Here is a 6,000-nt window from a genome sequence, read left to right as displayed (position 1 = left end):
CACTACTCAATAATAAAATGGAATGCTCGAACCAAAAGCCTGTCTACTGACGACTACGTCAATCAAGACCAAGATTTACATAAACAGATAGTCGAAATAAATCAGAAAATTCAAGAATTAAACGCCTCCCTCAAAGTGCAATCACCACTTCTCAACCTACACCTAAAAGCAAGTAAAAAGGTGAAAAGAGGCAAAGATAAACCACGCAAGCAGTACATTAATTATCAGCTTTTCCTTGACGGGATACATCCTAAGCCTATATTAGCCAAAGCTTGGCTTGCTGAATTCTCTACTCATATCAGGACAGACTGTTGGCGTTAAACAAAAACACATAATATATTTGGTGTGGATCAGAAGGCATGGGATGACCAAGCCACGCTGCTGAAGCACTAAGTATATTATTGAACATTCTCATTAATCTCAACAGTCCGAACAATTGACAACAATCAAACAGCTAACCATGGCTGTCCTAGTTGCTACAAGTAAAGCACGTACTAGATCTAGAACAGTGGCAAATAAAGAATTTTGTATCCAAAACTACACTTTAAACATCGCAAAGGCTCTTAACAAAAAACTTGAGGCTACTAAAAGAAATCTTAGTGTTGAATATAAGCACACAAAAGGAGGGATAGTACTAACGGCGGATGCTGTTACATATGAATTGCTCAAACTAGCAACATTAAGCTACTTCGAAAACCTTGGGAAATTACAGATTAGTCACAAACAACAGTAGTACAGCATATAGTAAAAGTGTCAGCAAATAAAGCTAGCTATACAATTAACATATACAACAGTACAAGCAGGCTATTAATTAATGGAAATGGAGCTAACAAATTTCTGGACAATGACTTAAAGAACATACATAGCATTGTACTCAAAAGCCTAAAAGAGCAAGGAGTTGAAGGACTAAGCACAGAACAGCTGAACAGACAAAGCCTCCTACACAAAGACAACAACTCAACCATCAGAACAGGAACTAACAAAAAGCAAGAAGTAGAAGAAGGCAATGACACATGCACTAAATGCAATCAAAGATGCAAAACTAGGAGCACCTACTGCGACAAAGGAAGCCACTGGGTCCACTATAAGTGTCAAAAACTAAGTGAGCTGGAGATCCAGATGGCAGAAAACTCTAATGGTGATGAATATTATGAATGCAAACTCTGCATTGCTGCAAAATCAAATATACTAGCATTAGAAGGAAGTACACAGAGCCACACAAATGCCCAGCTACTGCTTACAGAGGAAACTGAAGCTAAGAGAGGATACAATACAGACGAAACACTCGACACATCTCCAGAAGAGCAAAATTGTACAGTATGCGATAATATACTGATGGATCCTGAATGGGATATATGCGAACAATGCAATAGCAAATCCCACTTCAAGTGTATGACAGAAATAAGCACAGCATACATATGCATTCCCTGTATAATGATCGAAGATGAGTTACAACCTATAACTCAAGGAAATGACAAAATCACAGCATCCACTGGTATATGCAACAACACCTGCATTAAAAGCCCAATGGAAAAATCACGTAATAAACCAACGTCTGTGATTGCATCAACAACAACAAAGCCAAAACCAATACCAAAACCTAGGAATTTAAAACAAAATCAGAAAAGTTCTGAGCCAGAGGATACAATCTTACCTAAACCGAGTGAATTAAGAGCAAGAGAACTGAAAGTAAGAAAAGCAGAAGAACAATTAAAAACCAAAGAAAAGTCACTCAAAGAAGTACAAAACGATAGGGTACTGTTAGAGTCAAGATGCCAACAGCTAGAGGCAAGAAACTTCGAACTAGAGCAGACGGTTAAGCTACTTAAGAGAAGAATAGAGTCTAATAGCAACCTAACCATACCAACGTTGACAAATACTGGCGAACCAAAGCAAGGCAACACAGATAGTTTTCAAAAAATGAAAGAACAACTGGATGAAAAACTAGCAAAGCTACATACCAAACTCTCAAACATTGTGATAGATGAAATGGATCGACAAATTAACAAAATCAGGCTCTTTGATGACTGCCCGCATATATCTGAAGAAAGATTAAAGGCAACGCAAGGGACGGGAGATGAAAAGGTTCCGAGTGAAAACAAAAAGCCTCAAAAGGAGAATGTTACAAATACAGGTACCAAACAAGCAACACAGCAGTTAACAGGACAACCCCTGTTCTTAAACCACATTCGCCAAAACATCAAGGTCAGTGCTATAATGCAACACCAGTGTACATACCAAGCGCAACATTGCAAGCTCAGAAGAAAGGACACATTGATGCTAGCAGCATACAACCTGGGGCAAATAACTTCTTGTACCCACCAGTGCATAACATACATGTCCAGAAACAACCAATCCTAAGGAATACTACACAAACCCCAGTTCAACAGCCTTTTTTAGTATTCCAGAGCCTCCACCCAAGCCATATGTAACCAACAATTCAAGCGTCAAAACACCAGAGAGTTCTCAATTGCATCTAATTTCGTTTAACTGTAAAAACAGTAAAACCTGTGGTCCAACAATACACAAACTTCTACAATCAAACGATTTAATACTTATTCAGGAACATTGGCTATTTCAAACACAGATTCATCTTCTTGGCGAAATTCATGAAAATATAAATTACATAGGCAAAGGAGTCGATATAAATGAACCACTGTTACCAATATGTATGCCCCGTGGATATGGAGGAGTGGCAATCTTGTGGAAGAAAGAAATTGACCACATGATAAGGCCAATCGAACTAGGGTCAGAAAGGATACAGTGTGTAGAAATAAGGGAAAGTAACAATCCAAACATAATACTAACATCAGTCTATTTGCCAGCAAAAGGAAGTAAAAATCATCAGGCTGAATACCAAGATGTTATCGATCAACTGTACGAACTATATCAAAAGTATAATGAAACACACAAAATCATCATAGGAGGCGACCTAAATGAAGGTCTAAATATACAAACAGGCACGAAGCGCAACCTCTATCTCCGTGATTTCATAAAGGAATGCAACTTGAAATACGATAATAAAGAAAGAACCTTTGTTAACTCACTCGGACAGGAATCATCAGAAATAGACTATTTTCTGCACAACCTGCCAGAAAATGAATTTGACAACAAACAAGTACTCAACCACGTGACAGAAAACACATCCGATCATCACCCAATTCGTATGAGTACCAAATTCACTTATGAAAGCTTAAATAACAGTCATGCGCAAAACAGCAGCAAAATTGCAAAAAGAGTTAACTGGGACAAAGTAGACAAAGAATGGTATTCTGTTCACATCAACAAACATATAGACAGCCTCCAAATAAGAGAGAATATGAAAGAAACAGAAATTGAGCAAGCTACATCAAAATTATGTGAACTCCTAAGGGAAACAGCTAACCTAACATCTTCATCAAAGGCAAAATTCAATGCAAAGCCAAAACTAAAAGTGTGGACGCCCGAAATACAAATAGCGTTGAAAATTGCAAGACAAAAATATAATGTTTGGAAACACCACGAGACAACAACAAAAGCAACATAATGCTCCAGGAGAAAAATCAAACAAAGGACTTTCGTCGGTCAGTAAGAATAGAGATTGCTAAAATAAGAGACAAGAAGAAGGAAACTATTCTAGAAACAAGAGTAAAAGACACAAAAATGTTCCACCAACTCGTACGAAACAACAGGAAGAAAGGAAATGTTGTAATCACGGAGCTAGAGGTTAACGAAGTCAAATACATGGAGAGTGAAAATATCATCACAGGATTTGAGGAACACTTTAGAAGTCTTGCAACATTTAACAACCAGACGGACATAGATAGTGCATATCATAACCAAGTTGAAGATGATATTCAGAGTATAAACAGGCTTGTGCAACGTAATAACATCAGTAACGTCACACACATCGAAATTACAAACGCCATCAGATCGATAAACAGAGGAAAATCGGCAGATTTCCAAGGCATAACCATTGAACATATTACCCATGCAGGATCTGAAATGGAAACAACTTTAGTCACACTTGTGGGATGTATCTTCAAGCACGGAAGTGTATCAGCATCGCTTAAAATGGGACTCCTGACACCAGTTTTTAAAAATAAAGGAACAAGACAGCAAGCTACCTACTATAGAGGAATTACAGTGCTACCAGTCATTGGCAAAATAATCGAAACAGTCATCAAAGAGCGTACGAACAACAAAGTACTTGAAACACAAAATAGAAGACAGAGAGGTTTTACTGCAGGATCGTCACCTATGAACTCGGCGCTGCCAGTTGAAGAAAGTTACAAAGAATCCAACGACAACAATACAACTTTCCAACTGGTACTCTTAGACGCAAAAGCTGCCTTTGACACTGTCATCCATAGTCATATGCTCAGGAGTGTCTTTTTGGCAGGAATCGACGATGGACACTGGGAACTGATCAAAGATCTCCACGAAAATGCTAAAAGTGCTATTAAATGGGAAGGAAACATCTCTCAGCCATTCGACGTAAACCAGGGAGTGCGACAAGGAGGTGTACTGAGCACCAACCTCTACAAAATATACATCAACCAGCTGCTGAACATGTATGAAACAACTGATGCAGGATACAGAATTGGAAACATAAGCGTAAACAGTATTGCTTGTGCAGATGACGTTGCACTAATTAGTGAGGAACCAGACCAAACACAATTGCTAAAAAACATGGCATGTGATTACGCATACATGGAAGGCTACCAATTACAACCTACAAAAAGCGTAGAACTTCACATTACCAACAAGAAGCGAAAACAGGGTCCTGTATCAACATCCTTTACCATGGGCCAACATGAAATGCTATCAGTGAGAAGAGCCACACACTTGGGAATCATCAGAACCACGTCATTAAAAGAAAACATGACTGCTAACGTGGAGGAAAATATAAAAAAAGCAAGAAGAAGCGCATATAGCCTCCTCGGAGGAGGATTTCACGGCTATAATGGATTAGATGTAGAGACAATGGTACATCTTTACAAAATATATGTATCCCCAGTACTTCTCTATGGTTTGAAACTAATACTACCTACAACAAGTTCATTAGCACTAATCGAAAATTTCCAAAAAAAGCTAATCAAGCAAATACTGTCATTACCAACTTGCGTAGCAGATATAACTATTAACATCTTAACCGGAATATTGCCAATAGAAGCCCAAACACATATTCGAGCACTTGGACTCTTCAACAACATCTGTAATCAGTATGAAAGTATGGAAAAATCACAAGCTAGACAACAACTAACCGTAAAAAACAACCAAAGTTCTAGTTGGTTTGTCACCGTAAAACATATGCTCAGGAAGTACAATCTGCAAGAAGCTAAATGGTACCTGGACAACCCCGTCAAAAAATCCTTGTGGACCTCAAACATCAAGAGAACAGTGCATAATCACTGGAGCAAATCAATAGTGCAACTGCTGCCACTATATAAAGGACTAGACCATCTCACAACGGGAAACCTTGAAAAAGGCAAAATTCATCCTCTATTCAGAATTAACTGCCACTCAGCCATAGATACTGCAAGACTACCAGTTAAACTAAAACTGCTTACTGGATCATATATCCTACAACGCAAGCGTATTAAAATGTATAAGGTTGAAACCGATCCGAAGTGCCTATTATGCTCAAAGGATGATGAAACTGTGACCCATTTCATATTACTATGCGTACAACTCCAAAATATCAGGAACAAGATACTTCTAGAAACAGTTGATGTACTTAACAGTCTTGGAATTCAATTTAATGAACTATTGGACAGTGAAAAGTTACAAATAATTCTGGACATCACACCGGTAGCAACATCAAGGAAACTCTCTCCAGCCAGTGTAGCAAAAGTAGAACGCCTAACTAGACGCTTGATATATCAGTTACATATAGCCCGCTATAAGATAGTATGTGGATGATAATTATAATAATTATGACTCTAAAAAAGGAAAAGATAACCGCTTCCACAGTAAAAAGAAGAAACAACACATTTGCCACAAAATTCGTAAACATTC

Source organism: Mytilus galloprovincialis, chromosome 9, assembly GCF_965363235.1.
Source record: "Mytilus galloprovincialis chromosome 9, xbMytGall1.hap1.1, whole genome shotgun sequence".
In the NCBI taxonomy this organism is placed as follows: Eukaryota; Metazoa; Mollusca; class Bivalvia; order Mytilida; family Mytilidae; genus Mytilus; species Mytilus galloprovincialis.
The sequence above is the reverse complement of the archived record's forward strand: the minus strand, read 5'-3'. Positions refer to the sequence as shown.